This window comes from Hylobates moloch, unplaced genomic scaffold (assembly GCF_009828535.3).
Source record: "Hylobates moloch isolate HMO894 unplaced genomic scaffold, HMol_V3 SCAFFOLD_18, whole genome shotgun sequence".
NCBI lineage: Eukaryota > Metazoa > Chordata > Mammalia > Primates > Hylobatidae > Hylobates > Hylobates moloch.
Window position 1 is genome coordinate 29,158,128 of NW_026652293.1, and position 18,448 is coordinate 29,176,575.

At 40.1% G+C, this 18,448-nt stretch overlaps 1 long non-coding RNA gene across 3 annotated transcripts in view; it reads right to left on the reverse strand.

The window, feature by feature from the left end:
- LOC131381868 (uncharacterized) overlaps positions 1 to 18,448 on the reverse strand; it is a 93,390-nt gene that overhangs the window by 11,149 nt on the left and 63,793 nt on the right. The window contains exon 4 of one of the 3 annotated variants that reach the window (XR_009210894.1): positions 406 to 641. The exons of the other annotated variants lie outside the window; for them this stretch is intronic. This is a non-coding gene — a long non-coding RNA (uncharacterized LOC131381868). The remainder of the gene's footprint in view (positions 1 to 405; positions 642 to 18,448) is intronic. 3 annotated transcript variants of the gene reach the window in all.

The following is an 18,448-nucleotide window of genomic DNA, read 5'->3' on the forward strand; positions in this document are numbered from 1 at the left end:
CATTTTCTGGAATTGCTGCTCTGAAGACAACTGTCTCCACAAAGTTAAGAGTACTTCATTGGGCTGCTTATCAATTTTCTCTCAGTCTATCCAGGCCAAAATCAAATATCTCTCCACATCTGTGACCACGTCACTCATTGGGGCCTCCTTTTCTCCTGTGTGGGGGGCCCCCTGTGGGCGAGGCAGCGTCCCCTTCTTTATGGTGCAGACTTAGATCAAGTGGGGATCTCCAGCTGAGACGACGGACCCAGTCCTGCATTCACAGCAGCCTCTAATTCCATTTCCAAGCTCTGTAGCCAGGCCTTCAGGCACCCTGCCTGCCCCATTCACAGCAGCATCTAATTCTTTTTCTGAGCTATGTAGTTGGGCCTCCAGGCACCCCACCTGTGCCTGGAGGGCCCTTACCCATGCTGCATCCCTCAGGTACTGGTTGTGTAGCATAGTCAAAAACACCCATCCAACTCTGCCAGTAAAGGCTCACTCCTTCTTGGTGTTCTGTGCTTCCAGATGCTTCAGTGCCTTCTCCATGCTCAGGGGGGACCCATCTACCACCGCTCAGGTCTCCACTGGAGCCCATCCTCACAGCACAGCTGTCACAGGGTACCACAACCCATGCTGTGGCCACATGGCTGACGTGGAAGCTGTGGGGACAAAAAGCTCACTCACTCTGGGATCCTGTTCATGACACCAATTGTCATGGCAAGTGTCAGATTTCAGCCCAAGCTGAGGTCCGAGGGGAGTGGGTGGACCAGTGGCAGGTAGCTGGAAAAACACTCAAGGAATCATAGAGTTTCGACATGGTTTTTACTGTCTCTCTGGGCATGATCGAGCCATGGGCACAAACAAGCTGTGGGCACAAGCCGTATGTACAATGTCAGCAGGGTAGTTAGACCTTTTACAGTCAATAGTGGCTCTGAGCCAAGCTCGAGCTCACGTGGGTGATCACCTAATGTGCCTCAAGTAGAGTGGTTACATAACGAGCCTCACATGACATGGTTACATAACGTGTGGAGTTGTGCACCTGCACTCCAAACTTTCCGAGTCATGCTGGACCAGATGTCTGCCTTGGCCTATTCTTGACTGCAGCACATCCATTTTCCTTACAGGAGTGTATTATATGTTAGGGACATGGTATTATAAGCTAGGTTTTTTTTTCTTCCTTTGTGATTCTCCTGATGTTTTGTGTGTTTTAAGTTAATTTGCCACTGGAAGAATATAGTGGTTCATGGCACAGTCAATATGTAAGGCAATTCCTTCTGGAACCCACTTGCTCAAGAGATTTAATTCCCCGCAGATGGGGCTGGGGCATTGGTATTTTAAAAATGCTCCTCAGGTGATTGCAATATGCAGCCAAGGTTGAAAACCATCAGTTCAGAGTAAGAGCACTACTAGAAGGTGGACGTTTGGATGTTGAGTGTTAGCCTTGCTGGTGAAATCAGCAAGGCCATGATCCTAGGTTTTCATATTCCATGTAACATGACCCTGTGCCTTTGAACCTGGCAGTGAGGAATGGGAGTCATAGGCCCTAGGGTTCTGTTTTCCAACTATTGCCTCAGATTGTTCTGCTTTTCATCTATTCTTGCTCCCAATCTTTGGCTCCTCCAAATAGAAGTGGAGCATGGAGGGATTAGGGCAAGGACCACGAGAGGCAGATCACCTTATTGGGCTTCTTGGATACAAACTGACTGCAGCTGGCAGGCAGCCTCTGCTGAATGGCCTAACAGTATTGAAAGGGTGGGACTTTTTTGTAGGTGTTTCTCTTCTGCTTTTAAATGGATTGAGTGTCCTGGGATGACCTGTAATCCATGCATGCACATACAAATTACCGGCATCTCTTTTGAGAGCAGATAAATTATTCCCATCCCACCCGACCCAAGAGGAGGAAACAAGAAGGTCTTATGCCAGCATGGATAGGACAAGGGGAAGGGGCTCCAGGTGGGAGGGTTGGCTTCTAATTTCTGAAGCATGAGAACCAAAATGTAATTTTAACAAAAACTTTGAAGGTTAGCTACGTTTATTTTTCTGAATTCTGCTCTGTTTAATTGCGGAAAGCCTTCTATGGCATTGCTTTGTCTTCAGCAAAGTAGCTATACCTACAGTCCCAGCCTTTTTACTCTTACTATATCTCCTGTAAGGAAGACAGAGATTTGTAACAGGCATATAATTTAAATGAATGACAAATTACTGTCTGGCTTCCTCTCCTCCTGGACTGTAAAAATACTGTGAGACCTGGGAGGACCTGAGTGCTTTGCCAGGTCACTGTCCTCATTTTACAGATGAGTGGACAGAGCTCCTCAAAGCCTAAGTGACTTGTCTAAAGTCACACTGTTCATTGGTGCTAGACCCATCTCCTTTAACCTTCTCTCATAGGTATGATTTTCCAGCCCTTCAATCAACTCGTCAACTTTCCTCTGAAGCCTGTCCAAATTTGACTGCCCTTCTCAGTTGTAGCTCCTGGAATTAGACACATGAGCCCAGACGGGTCGAAAGAGAAGATTGCCTGAGTATTCCTCCATTCTAGGTATGCGTTCCAATGCCACGCTTGCTCCAGGGGTTTATTTTCTGACAATGACCCTCTCGTCTATTTCTGACATGCTTGAACACATTCTCCCATCTCACGTGTCTCAACTCTGGTTTTCTTCCCCAAGTATAATGATGCCTTTATTGAGTCACACCACGCAAATGATAAGACCTCAGATGTTCAAACAACTTTCTTTCTGGAAACACAAAGCACCTTTCTAAGACTATCAGCTCCTTGGTGCTTCTGTAAGGGAGGATAGGCTGCCAAATTCCAACTTTGTGGACAGGCCGAAGCCCAACATTTAATTGATTTAGCCCAAATCACCTAATCAAGATGGGTGAAGATTATTATGGAGAATGGAGAGATGACTTTATCCTAGTCAGCACTCAACCAATTAGTCCATACTTCACACCCTGTGCCAGTAGTCACCCAAAACTGCCTGCAAATGTCCCTTTCTTTACTATTGTAGGAATTCCACCATATTCAATATTCACATGCTTTCAACTCCATGACAGTTATGATATAAAACAAGTCAAATAGGCTTAATCATTGCCCTTGCAGGGTTTTGCAATTTGGCAATTTTTTTAAAAAGCATCAGGGGTCTACTTATTTTCTAGGTCCCACCAAGCTATATTCCTATAAATAGGAATTTTAGGCCCTTTTGGAATCAAGATAAACTGCCACTTGTGCTGAGTGTTTTGTACATTATTTTCTGTTACTGCAAATATCCCATTGCCTTGTATTTACTCACTTACCTGTCTCTCTTGCTCTCCTTTTCCCTACTCCAGGCTTTAGACCAGGAGCTCCAGGCCCCATAGGAATAGTCTATGCATGTTTATGTTTACAGAAGACCCCCCTCTGCAGGTCCCCCCACCTGTGTGGGCCATGACTCTGCTTTTCCAGGTGTGTCCCAGGAAATCACAAAAACACTCTTTGTAGGGGAGTTTATGAGTTCTGCTGAGCAGTCTGGGTTCTGCCTCATCCTCAAGGCCATGAATTTGGTGGTTGACTATATCAGGGAGCAGTCATCTCCAATACTGAGGGCTGATGCCTGTCCTTACTGTCTCATGTCAAAGGGCCATCAAATATTAAGTAGTGTGACCAGAGTGGAGCGGAAGTAAGTGACACTAGGCTGACCCCAAGGATGGAATCATTTTTGCATCTAGCAAACTGTCCTGGAGATAGGACATGTTAAGCCAATGCTTACTGATGATTGTGATGGTGATGGGCTCATTATCTCCCTAGAAACACTCAAAAGAGGGCTCCTGTCTGCTGCAGTTTCTCTTAACTAATAAAGTCTGAAGCCAGACTGCTGAGGACACAGCATTCTAAACACTGAGCTCTCTTGGGACAGTGCCCAGAGCGAGGTTCTGGGAACACAAAATATTTATGTAATCCCTGGGGTGAGGCTACTGATGGAACCAGCTGAGGTGAAGTCCCAGCAAGGGGCTTGTGATTCCCCAGCCTTCTGTCCTCCTCCCTTCCAGCAGGAATAATAAATAAAGCCAGCAGCCAGCCTTCTGGAGTTCCTCTTCCAAGGGAGGGATAGCTATAAATGTTGACCGAAGCAATGACCAGTTCAGCACTGCCACAAATTCTGATGTGAGAAGATAATGTCACTAAAATAATCCTACAAAGAGCTCACACTCCTCAGGCAATTGTTATGAGTCAGGCTCATCTTGTCTTGGCTGTCTTATTTAACACAATGCTATGAAGTGGTATTTTTATGCCTGAGTTACAGATGAGGAGGGTACAAGGATTTCCAAGTGTTATACAGTTTAGTAAATTGTAGAATCAGGAATTCTGACCCAGGATAGGCTCGGTGCCCATAGACCATGTCTTCATTTCCCAACGCTCCCTCCCTGATGATTGGCAGGGGCTTTTGGAAGGATTGCACCAGAGGACTCACCAACGCAGCAAGATGGCAAAGTGGTAAGACCCACAGAGGATGCTTCAAGTGAGAAAGTCTTACATTTTTTTCCTGCAAAGCACCTCAAGAGAAAAACAAGATCTTCTTAAGCCACTTGAACTAAACTATGAGACTGTGAACTAGGCAATACAAGACATCAGATGAGAGAAAAAGTTTTCCCTACTGCAAAGAGTCACATACCACAGTCCATCCCCTCCATCTTAGAATTGATCACTTTTATTTTGGCCCCCACTGGAGCTTATAGATTCTTTTAAAATTGTTTCAATAATACTTTATCATACATATTTGTGAATATCTATCTTTCACCTCTTAAACTATAAGCTATCTAAGGGGTGAGTTTGCACCTCCAATACTTAGCACGGTGTCTACAAACATAGGAGGAACTCATTACTCATTTGCTAAGTTAGTCCATTAATTTATTATTTTTGTTCCCCTCCATCTATTAAACCAGATAGAACATGCTGCTTCTTCCTATGTCTGAAACATATATTTTGGTTGTCATGAACTAATGGGAACCTAGAACTTGTTCTTTCAAGGCAGTCATAAAATGAGCTCAGGCTTAGAATTCAGACAATTCTTGGTTTCGGTTTGATTCCTAGCTCTACCACTTACTCAAAGATTACTTGATTTTTCTACCCTTCGGCCTCTTGCTTGTAAAATGAGAATTATAGGAATTTCAGAAAATGATCACACTAAATGATACACGTAAGGTAGAATATTATTTCAATACAACAGCTCATCGCAACCTCCACCTCCGGGGTTCAAACGATTCTACTGCCTCAGCTTCCCGAGTAGCTGGGACTACAGGTGTGCACCACCATGCTCGGCTAATTTTTGTATTTTTATTAGAGATGGGGTTTTACTGTGTTGGCCAGGCTGGTCTCGAACTCCTGACCTCATGATCCTCCCACTTCGGCCTCCCAAAGTGCTGGGATTACAGGCATGAGCCACCCGCTGGCCGGCCAAACTCTTTAGCTGCTTCAGGTATCACCTTCTCAGTCAGGGCTACTACCACCACTTGATTAAAAATTGCATCCTGAACCCCATGCCACAATCCTGACCTGCTGTGATCTGATCTATTATTTTTCCATAGCACGTATCTCTTTCTAACATATTCTCTCAGTTCCCTATTTATATGTGTATTATCTAGGAGTCTCTAGTGACATTTTCACCCCCAAATGTAGCTTCATAGGAGCAAGAATTTTGGTATGTTTTGTACATTGATATATCTCAAGTGCCTAGAATAGTGCCTAGCACACAGTATGGGCACTGAACAAACATTTGTTGAATGAATACAGGTTGAATGAAGAGAGTATAGTGCCTAGCTCACAGAGAGCCTCAAAAATGGTAATCGTTACCACCACTACCACCACCACCACCATCATCTCCTTCCTCACCATCACTGGGACACTAGCACCCATTCATAGGGCCTTGAGGAGAACAGATGAATTCAGGTATATAACATATCTGGCACAGGGTCTGCATACACTAAGTAGGGGGTAAATGACATTTCCTTTCTTCTTCTCTTTTGTGTCTTTCTTTTTGCTTCATTTTTTATGGAGGCCCCTCAGGACATAGCTATAAAGCAAAACCAATTGCTCAGTCCACGTGTAAGTGTCATGTAGGGACATTGACAGGGCACTTTAAAGCTGTTTATTATTATTGCTATTATTATTAGCCAAGTGTCAACAAAGAATTTTTGTGACTTCACATTCTACAGATTATGATTCTCTATTTAAGCACACTTTCTGCTACTTTTACTACAACTCACTAAAAAAAGAATAAGGAGGAGGAGCAGAAAGAGGAGGAAGAGAAAACACACAAATAAAAACGTACATATTTGCTTTTATAATGTTTGGGTTTGCATTTATATTAGCGGAAAATATATAGAAAAAGAAAATCCTATTCCCAATTTATTTATTTATGTATTTTTGTATGTATGTATGTATTTTTAGACAGGGTCTCACTCCGTTGTTCAAACTGGAATGCAGTAGTGCAATCACAGGTCACTGCAGCCTTGATCTCCTGGGCTCAGGTGATCCTCCCACCTCAACCTCCCGAATAGCTGGGACTACAGGCGGGCACCACCATGCCTGGCTAATTTTTTGTATTTTTTTGTAGAGACAGGGTTTCACCATGTTGCCTGGGCTGGTCTCCAACTCCTGGGCTCAAGCAATCCGTCTGTCTTGGCCTCCCAAAGTGCTGGGTTTACAGGTGTGAGCCACCATGCTCAGCCCCATTCCCAATTTAAAGTTAAGCTTTCTGTAGAAAATTTGGAAAGTACTATAAACATAAAAATGATACTGAGAAATAAATATTTCTATGCTGGTGGCTAGAAAATTAGGTTATAAATGTTTTCAAACCAGCAAAAATGTTCACTTTTTGTTTTATCTTTTCTTTTCTCTTTCCTATGTCAGCCTAAAGGGAATTATTTTGGATGCTAAGCATGCAACGGTTCAAAAATTCCGCCTATTGATAGTTAACATAAAACACATTAGTGACAGCTCATTTTCTTCGCCTCTTGGAAATGCAGAGAATGTGGTTGAGATCTTGGGTAGGACCAATCATCAAGATGAGTTCTCTCTGGTTGTCGAATCCAATGTTCGCCTTAGGCTAGAAATGCACCCTACTGCCCTCCTTTCCTTAAAACCCCAAGCAATCAGCACATGGCTCTGTCATCCTTACACTTCCATATAGCATGTTTCTTATTTGTTTTTTCCAAATCAAGGAATTCTTGAATGCTGCATGGAACAGCTCCAGCAGTTGTTGACAGAATTGTCTGTACCACTAGTCATGCTATTCTATTTTTCTGTAAAATGTTTTTACAAGAAGGCATGCTTATCATGTCACATTAGAAATTCAAATGACTGTCTTATAAATTTAATACTTCTTTGGTTGGAACTCATGCCCAGATGCCAACTCTTTTATCATGCCAAAAATTATATATTCTGCATAAAATGTAAATTATCTTAACTTCCTATGCACTACCCATTCCCAAACTTAGGGGATAGCCAGCATTGGCAAAGCCATGGTGACAGCCAAGAGCTTGTCATCAGGGGTGGTTTCCTGGGGACAAAACTAGATGGAATTCATACCTATGTTTAAGTATAATCAAGGCTCAAGTAAACAAATATAAACATTAGTCCCAAAGAGGTAGGGTTGAAGTTAGAATTCTAAAGCCAGGCATAGGACTTACGTGGAGCAACAGTGAACCAAGGAAAGAGGGTGTGGCCAGAAGGGCAATTTTTGGAAAGCTGGAGAGTGCACATGGGTGAGTGCATCGAGCTGTCTCAATGGGTGGGAGGCAGGGCACAGGTAGAGGCAAGACCCAGTGGGCAGAGTTTAAGACTAAAGATGGACAATTTTTATTCTATTTTTTAAAAATAAACTTATTGTATGCCATATACAAAAATAAACTCAAAATGGATTAAAGATTTAAATTTAAGGCCTGAAACTATCTAACTCGTAGAAGAAAACAGGGAGGAAAAGATTCATGACACTGGTCTGAGCAATGATTTCTTGGATGCAGCACCAAAACACAGGTAACAAAATAAAAAATAGATAAGTAGGACAATATCAGACTAAAAGGTTCTGCACAACAAGGGAAATAATCAACAAAATGAAAAGGCACCCTATAGATTGGGAGAAAATAATTGCAAATCATATATCTGATGAGGAGTTAATATCCAAAATATCTAAGGAACTCACACAACTCAATTGCAAAAACAAAAAAAATGGGCAAAGGACTTCAGTAAACATCTCTTCAAAGACATACAAATGGCCAACATGTATATTAAAAGATGCTAAATGTCACCGATCATTAGGGAAATGCAAATCAAAACCACAATCCTGTATCAGCTCACACCCATCAGGATGGCTATCACTGAAAAAAAAAAAAAAAGTAAGTGTTGGCAGGGATGTGGAGAAATTGGAATTGGAATCCTTGTATACTGTTGGTGGGAATGTAAATTGGTACATCATTACTAAAAACAGTATGGGAGTACCTCACAAAAGTAAAAATAGAACCACCATATGAGCCAGCAATCCCACTTCTGGGTATTCATCTACAATAATTAAATTCAGGATTTTGAAGAGATATTTGCACTTCCGTGTTCATTGCAGCATTATTCACAACAGCAAAGATATGGAAGCAACCTAAATGGTTGATCAATGAATGAATGGATAAGAAAAATGTGATATGTACACAAAATGGAATATTATTCAGCTTTACACAAGGAGGAAATATTGCCATACAAGACTACATGGATGAACCTGGGGGACATTATGCTAAGTGAAACAAGGCAGGCATAGAAAGAAAAATACTGCATGATCCTACCTATATGAGATATCTAAAATAGTCAAATACATACAAACAGAGAGTAAAATGGTGGTTTTCAGGGGCTGGGGGTAGATAGAAAAGGGTAATTGATGTTTATCAAATATAAAGTTTCAGTTGTGCAAGATGATTAAGTTCTAGAGATTGGCTATACAACATTGTGCCTCTGGTTAACAATACCGTATTTTTAAGTTAAAATTTTAAGAGGGTAGATCTTGTGTCAAATGTTCTTACTATAATGAAAAAAACATGGATTTTTCTCATCACACATGCATGATCTTTATAAGTATTTGGAAAATACTTTAAGTATAACAAAGAAAATAAAAATTACTCATAATTCTATCAAGAATTTCAATCATCAGAGAAAGCCACAGATATCATAGGAAAAATTACATGCCTTTAGAGAGCAGCAGCATTATGACTACCCTCATGATTTATTAAGCAGCTATTATATGATGAACACTGATTTAGTGGCTTTACATGTATTTAGCTCATTTAATCCTCAAAACATTCCTTTGAGGTAGAAACTATTATCAGCCCTGTTTTGCTCATGAGGAAAGTCAGGCACTGAAGAGTTAGGTAATGTTACAATGCCACACAGCTAATAAATGATGGAGTCAGGGATCAAGATGATGTGTTTAACTCTAGTGCCCACTTCATATAATTTACTTTTAGAATAAATGACACATTCACATGTCTCATAAACCCAAAGACTATTAAGAAAAGGTACAAAATACAAGGTTAGCCTCCTACCTCCATCCCCATCTGCCCCATACCTCCAATATCATAGGTAACTGCTTCTATTAGTCTTCTGAGTACCTTTCAAGGGTTTCCTACATAAATGCAAACAAATGCAAATATATTCTCTACTTTGTTTTGTTTTAAACAATCAACTTTATTTTTTAGAGCAGTTTTGGGTTCACGGGAAAATTGAGTGGAAAGTAAAAAGGGACTCCTATATATCTCCTGTCCCCTTCCACACACAGAGCCTCCCCACTATCAACATCCCTGCCAGAATGATACATTTGTTACAGCTGACGTATCATTATCTCCCAAAGTCCATAGGTGATACTAGAGTTTACTCTCAGTGTTGAATATTCTGTGGGTTTTGACAAATGTATAATAACATGTATCCATCATTATAGTATCATATTGAACAATTTCACAGTCCTAAAATTTCTCGTGCTCTGTCTACTCATCCCTCCATCCCCCAACCCCTGGAAACCATTGATCTTAGTTACTGTCTCTATAGTTTTGCCTTTTCCAGAGTATTATAGAGCTGTAATTATACAGCATGTAGCCATTTCAGATTGGCTTCTTTCACTTAGTAAGTTGAACTTAAGTTTCTTCCACATCTTACATGGTGTCTTAGTCCATTTATGTTGCTGTAAATGAATGCCTGAAGCTGCATAATTTATAAAGAAAAGATGCTTATTTGGCTTATGGTTTGTCTGTTGATGAACACTTTAGTTGCTTCCAAATCTTGGCTATTGCGAATAGTGCTGTAATAAACATGGGAAAGTAGATATCTCTTCGATATACTAATTTCCTTTCTTTTGAATATATACACAGCAGTGAGATTGCTGGATCATATGATAGCTCTGTTTTTAGTTTTTTTAGGAACTTCCAAAGTGTTCTCCATAGGGGTTGTACTAACTTACAGTCCCACCAATAGGGTACAAGGGTTCCCTTTTCTTTGCATTCTTGCCAGCATTTGTTTTTGCCTCTCTTTTTGGATATAAGCCATTTTAACTGGGGTGAAATGATATCTCATTGTAGTTTTGATTTGCATTTCTCTAATAATCAGTGATGTTGAGCACCTTTAAATATGCCCATTTGTCATTTGTGTATTTTCTTTTGAGAAATGTCTATTCAAATCTTTTGCCCATTTTTAGATCAGATTATTAGATTTTTTCCTATAGAGTTGTTTGAGCTCCTTATATATTCTGGTTATTAATGCCTTGTCAGGTGGATAGTTTGCCAATATTTTCTTCCATTCTGTGGGTCATCTCTTCACTTCATTGATTGTTTCCTTTGCTGTGCAGAAGGTTTATAACTTGTGATTCCATTTGTCCATTTTTTTGATCTGGTTGCCTGTGCTTATTGGGTATTACTCAAGACATTTTTGCCCAGACCAATGTCCTGGAGATTTTCCCCAATGTTTTCTTATAGTAGTTTCATAGTTTCAGGTCTTAGATTTGAGCCTTTAATCCATTTTGATTTGATTCATATATATGGTGATATATGGGGTCTGGTTTCATTCTTCTGCATATGTATATCCAGTTTTCCCAGCATTTATTGAGAATGTCTTTTCCCCAGTGTATGTTCTTGGCACCTTTGTAAAAACTGAGTTCACTGTAGGTACGTGGATTTGTTTCTGGGTTCTCTATTCTGTTCCATTGGTCTATTTGTCTGTTTTTATGCCAGTACCATGCTGTTTTGGTTGCTATAGTTTTGAAGTATAACTTAAGGTCAGATAATGTGATTCCTCCAGTTTTGCTTTTTTGCTTAGGATAGCTTTGGCTATTCTGGGTCTTTTATGCTTCCATCTAAATTTTAGGATTGTTTTTTCTACATCTGTAAAGAATGTCATTGGTATTTTTATAGGGATTGCATTGAATCTCTAGATTGCTTTAGGTAGTATGGACATTTCAATAATATTGATTCTTGCAATCCATGAACATGGAATATCTTTCCACTCTGTATTTTTTAGATAATAGCCCTTCATCTCATATGTCTTTTGCAAATATTATTGTGCCCTGTGGATTGTCTTCTTATGCTCTCAAATATTCTTTACTTTTACTTTTTTTATATAAGCGGTAGCACTTGTTATACATTTTTCTGGATCTTATTTTTTCACTTAATATTATATGTTGGAGATCCTTTCATCTAAGTCTGTAAATAATTTATCATTATTTTTCAGCTGCATACTACTCCATTGTGTGGTTATATCTTGATTTATTTAACCAGTTCCTTACAGAGAGACACTGAGTTATTCCCAGTCTTTTGCTAGAACAGTCAATGCTCCAATGAATAACCATGTATACACAACATTTGGTATGACTGCAGGTGTGTCTGGAGGAGAGAACTACATTTCACAACCATGCTGTGCTATGGCACATTGGGAAATGGCTGCTTATTTACTGCATGCCTAATAGCAAGTGGATTGCAAATGCACTATAACCAAGTTTCACTCTCTGTGGTCAGAGAATTACCCGATTTTCAAAGACTTCCTGGGGATCCCAAGTGAAGAACTTCAGGCTCTGCTCTGAAGACACACTGGCTTGCTGGTTCCTTCTCACTTCTGGGCTTTCCCACAGGCTGTACTACTTGCCTCTCACTCTTCCCCTGGATAACTCCTGCTTATCTCAGCCTAAGTTATCACCTTCTCAGGAAAGACTCCCCTATATCACCCAAGTGGCAGTGCATCCCTCTGTTACTCAGTCTCATAGCTCCCAAATCTTGCCTTTGTAGGACCTACATCAATCATAATTCATGTTTACTTATATAGTGATTGTCTTCCATTGCCCCATGATGGCAGTGACCATGTCTGTCTTATTCTACTTATTCCACTGTATCCCTGGCATTCAACCCAGTGGCTTACAGGTGGTAAGTAATTGATAAACATTTGTAGAAATTCAGATTCACTGGGCAACTGCCTCTTTGTCCTTCAGATCAATTCAATTCCGCCTTTCAGAAAAATGTTTTAAACTTTCTTTTCTTTTCTTTTCTTTTTTTGACAGAGTTTTACTCTGTCTCCCAGGCTGGAGTGCAGTGGCACGATCTCGGCTCGCTGCAAGCTCCGCCTCCTGAGTTCACACCACTCTCCTGCCTCAGCCTCCCGAGTAGCTGGGATTACAGGCACCTGCCACCAGGCCCGGCTAATTTTTTGTATTTTTGGTAGAGACGGGGTTTCACCGTGTTAGCCAGGATGGTCTCGATCTCCTGACCTCGTGATCCGCCCGCCTTGGCCTCCCAAAGTGCTGGGATTACAGGTGTGAGCCACTGCGCCCGGCCAAAATGTTTTAAACTTTTAAAGTCTTGCCTGTATTAAGTCAGGTTTGAGAAAAATCAAACACTTTGATTGGCTCCGTATTAGGTGATATAACACTTCCAAAGAGATAACCTAAACATTAGCATCTGGCATCGAGAGTATCAGCTTATATGTTTCCTGTAGTGCCTTAAATGGGCTACTAACTGAAATGGTGCTTAGGCACTAGTCAGCCTTTGTTTCCAAAGATGATTTGCGTGCCAGACTCTTGTCCATGTCACAGCCTAATTCTAAAGACTGGGATCACCACTTTATATTCTGGGGTTATGACTGCTAATCCCCAGTATCTTCTGAATGGACGAAGTAAGGGAGGTGAATGTGCATGTTATGGCTTTATGGTGGTGGAAACGATTAGGAGAAAAACAAATGGAATTTTGCCTTTAAATAACTATGCTATTGCTGGGGGAGGGAGGAGAGTCAGATATTCACCTTCTGAGCAAACCCTGATCCTCTGATAAACAACAGCTGAGTGAAAAATTGTAACAATTCATGACAAGCAACCCCTGGTGAGCTATGTATAATCACAAAGGAATTCTAAGAACAAAAGGGATAACCTTTGTAGTTATAAAAGTTCACGTTTCTGAACATTGGAAAAAAGAGATCACAAAAGATGCTGTCAAATCTCCTGTGCATATTTTCCATGTAAATGGATTTATTCTGATTTTGGCCAATGACATTTTCTTTTTCTCAAATCGTTTACTTTCACATAAATAAAACCGACTCCTGGGCTACTCCAGAAGGGGTCAGTGATTTGGTTTAATTACTTCTCCAGGAGAATGGGGAGAAGCTTAGATAAACAGAGTTGGTTTTCTCTATGAGAGCAAGCATGCATATATTGACACATTACCTCCTCTTCCACAGAGGCCCTAAATGACATACTGTAAGAGGGAAACTAAGAGACTTGATATGTTCTGCCTCTTAACAAGAAGGTGTATTTCAAAGATAAAAATGCACTTACTATTAGAACTTCACAGTGTCAGGGAACTTCATGTAAAATAAAGGATTTGGTATTGGCAAATGATGTGCTTTCTCCTAGCAAGATAATTTTTGAGAATGTATGAGGCTTCCTTAGCCCTGCATATTCATTCATTCCCCATCACAAATGTATAGAACACATATTATAGGACAGTAAATGAGATTTCTATTATCTATTTGTCTATAGTTAATAACAGTTTTAACTCAACCAATGGATTGACAGCTATTGAGTGTCCTCTGTGTGTCAGGTACAAGGGGAGACAGTATTGGATGTGATAGAGAGCATAGATTCTGGAGGAAGGCAGATGTGTGCCTCATCCTAACTGTGGGACCTTGGGCCATTTATATGACCTCTCAGAGATTTTGTGTTTTCACATGAAACAATAGATACAAAGTGTTTACCACCTTACCTGGCTAGGCATATAATTAGCACATGATAAACAACGGCTTAGCCCTTATTATCGTTATTATTATGAGGCACTAAAGAGAACACACAGTCCCTCTCCTTAAAAGTCCTAAAATTCAGTGGCAAAACAAGACTTGGGCAAGTGCTGGGATAACTAAAAGTGCAAGGCACTGCATGATTCTTGGTGCAGATGATTTGAATAAGGCCGTGGCATATCTTGCCACAAAATCAGAAAATTACATGCAGCAGCAGATGGAAGAATATTATACTTTCATGTAATATTGCCAATTTTTTCATTTTTTAGAATTATTAAAAATGTTGCCCCCTCTGGAAAGTTGGGGGAAAGGTGCACCTAGTCTCCTCCTTTACCTTTGTGATGTACAGTTGACATCTTTTTGTCTAGTTAATTTCAGCTTCCTACAGTGCAATTTGAGCCCACCAGGTCACTACACCAGGTTAAATGTCACCTGTTAGATGTATTGGGTGTTATAAAAATAAGTGAAATAGAGAGATATGGGAAGTGAGTATGTTTGTAAAGCAAGATAGGATGCTCTGCCAGTTCTAGTTCCCTAGGAAGCAAAAGCCAAGACAATAAGTGTAAGAGATGTACTGGGGGCAATGACTTTGGAAGATAAAGGCAAGAGGGAACAGGAGTGGGCAGAGAAATATACTTTCAGACTGTGATGCAGATCTAATAGGCTATGAAAGGAGAGGGGAAGTAAGGAGGACTGGAAAGGAAGAGCTCCAGACTGTAGTGTAGCTCTAAGAAAATCTCAGCCAGCACTTTGGGGTATCCCAGTTGACAGAAATCACCAGGCTCTGGAGTCTCCACCATGCTCAGTCATTGGCTGGGGCTTCCCAGGGAGCGAGGGCATGGATTTAATACAGCAGGAATTCCAAGCATACCACACTTGGAAGCTGTCAGTTAACTGAATCCTTTCCAGGAGATTCTGCTTGAAGGGAGATCTGAGGGTGCACCTCCATAGTTGCCACAGATGTTCTACAAAATCGGACAAAGAAGAAAGAGCTCTTAGAGAATAGAAGGGTGATTACTGAAGTTAGACATTCAATTGAAGGACTGACAAAGTGGAGAAATCTCTCAGAATATATGATAAATCAAAGAGATAGAAATATGAAATATACAAAATAAGAAAGAGACATTAGAAGAGCAATCCATTAACATCATTATCCTATTAATAAAAATTTCAGAAGAAAAGAAGGAAGAAAAATTTCTAGAACTGAAAACCAGATAGAGTGTTCAGTGCAACGAATAAAAGAGGGCCTATACTTGGATACAGCCTCATAAAATTACAAAACACTAAAAAGAAGCTTTCAGAGAGACAAGACAGTTCACTTACAAATGAATAAGAATCAGATTGTCACCAGACTTCTGAAGAGTAACAGTGGATGCTAGTAAACAAAATATGTCTCTATCAGAAATAAAAATATATTAGCTGGGCCTGGTGGTGTGCGCCTATAGTCCCAGCTACTGGGGATGCTGAGGTCGGAGGTTCCCTCAAACCCGAGTGCTTTAAAGACTCCTAAGAAAATTATTTTCATACTGAAAATTCTGTCTGGCCAATAATGAAAGATTAAAGCATGGAAGCACTCAGAAAATGTGATTTGCAAGCAACTTGTCTTAGGTACTAGAAGACATTACTCCAGTGTCATTGAAAGCAAAAAGAAAAAGGAGACCTGAAATTCAAGAATCCGTGAATTCAAACCAGTAAAACAATGATGAGAATCTTGAGGATGACATTTGCAGCAGATTTAAAGAACTTCAGTCCAGACTAAAGCCAAAAGCAGAAGGGACCAGGAAGGAAGTCTGAATGCAGTAAAATGTGTGATCAAATCTGGTAATCACTGAGGAGATAATAAAAGCCTGGGCTAGGTGCAGTGGCTCAGGCCTGTAATCCCAGCACTTTGGGAGGCAGAGTCAGAAGGATTGCTTGAGGCCAGGAGTTTGAGACCAGCCTGGGCAACACAGCAAGACTGCATCTCAAAAAAAAAAAAAAAAAAAAAGGCTGAAATGACTCTCTTCTCTCAGGTAAGAGAGGGGCAAAAAGGACTTTACAAAAAATAAAAACCCTATTATAAAAGTATGGTACATTAACAAGTAAACGAAAATGTCATACCTATTTAGGCAAATGAAATAGTGGGGAAAAGGAAAATCTATTAGGTTTTAATGCTAGGAATACTTTTTTTTTTTAATGTGACTCAAGAATCCTGGTGTTGAAACAATAGAAAATCAAAAGTAATCCTATTACACTACTCGACCAAGCAGTAAACTACATTTACATCGTGATAGTAAGGTAAAGATTATTCATGTTCAGATTTAGAGTCAATCCATGGATAAAGTAAGAATTTTGGTAAAATTTTCAGACATAATCTAATTGTTAATAAATATTTGACAATGTAAAATAATATAGAGCTGACAGAAGATGCAATGTGAGGGAGAAGAGGAATGTAGAGGAGTGCGGACACTTTCCAGCTTGGGAAGATACAGAGAAAGTTGATGGAAACAAATAATTTTAACCATATTATTTAATATTATGAAACTAACTAATGGAAAAATTAAAAATAATATGAAATATTGGGAAGATGATGAGAAGGAAGAGATTACTGTGAGATAAATTTTCATTTCTCGTGAGTTAATTGATAATGATCATAAATGAAAAATCAGGATACAGTTATAATTATATTAACTACATTTATGAAAATAACTAGCCAAAGAATTAAATATGGAAACAATCAAAAGAATTGACCATATGTCAAAGACTGAATGGGAAAATATCAGTTTTCTTGAGTTCTTCTACATTATTTTATTTTCATGAAGTATGAGTATTGTTTTGATAAAAATTAAAATTAAAAACAAAAGAAGGCCAGGCGCGGTGGCTCATGGTTGTAATTCCAGCACTTTGGGAGGCTGAGGCGGGCGGATCATTTGAGGTCAAGAGTTCAAGACTAGCCTGGCCAACATGGTGAAACCCCATCTCTACTAAAAATACAAAAATTAGCCAGGTATGGTGGTGTGCATCTGTAGTCCCAGCTACTTGGGAGGCTGAGGCAGGAGAATCACTTGAACCCAGGAGGTAGCAGTTGCAGTGAGCCGAGATCACACTACTGCACTCCAGCCTGGGTGACAGAGCAAGACTCTGTCTCGAAAAGCAAAACAAAACAAAAAAAGAAACTCTTTTAATCTTATATTGTTCAAGGCAATAGTGGTTGCCATAGCAATTTTATACCATGCCAGTTGCCTAAGACGGTGCATGGCACGTAGACACTCAGCAAACTTTTGCCCATCCCTTGACATCAGACTATTTTAAACTATATCCTAGAGGAGCTGACTTTGAACTTTTAGATTATCTGTTTCTTTAGTGAGGGCAGAATGTTGTGTGAATCACCTGTCTGATTCTTCTCTTCTTGCACCCCCCTTTCTTTCTCTCTCTCTCTCCCTCTTTCAGTCAAACACACACACACACACACACACACACACACACACACACACTATGCCATATGCCAGAATAGATGAGAAAATTGGTCCATTTCTCAAGGAAACACAAAAATAGTGGTCATCATTTTAAATTGCCTGTCATTATTATTATTTCATGCTCGAAATAAAAATGTGCAGACACTGGGACATTGTGGGCATTAAATCTGTGGTGACATAAGAATGAGGAGAGTATTCCATAGCTGCTGATCTGAACATTGCCCAGTTTCTCGAGCTCGTTCCTTTTCCTAGCCTTCTCTTCAGGCTTTATGTAGCTCCGGAAAAAAAAAATATTGTTTCTATCTCACTTTCGGGTCAATAATCAATTTGGTTAGGGAAATGACTTCCTTTATTAACATTATCATCATAGCACACAAGGACAGTTTTTCTGTTATTCACAAGCAGCTTACTTTGCTCCTGGCCTCTTCCTACAGCGTAAATGGTTGCATCCTGGAAAATCTAGAGTATAAGCTTCCCTCTGGGGCATTCGTGTACTTGAAGCAATAACTAGCCCAATGCCAGACATCCTTTCTGTAAGCTTTGACTTATACAAGTTTCCAGAAGCCAGAGCAAAAATCCTCTGCCACACCCTGTACCAAGATTAGAATAATTGCCCTTTTCTTTTATTCTGATGTCAAGGGATCAGTAAATGTTTACTGGGTGTCTATGTGCCATGTACCATGTTAGGCAATTTGCATCTTATTTTATTTCTACAAGAATCCTAGGAGGCAAGCACTAT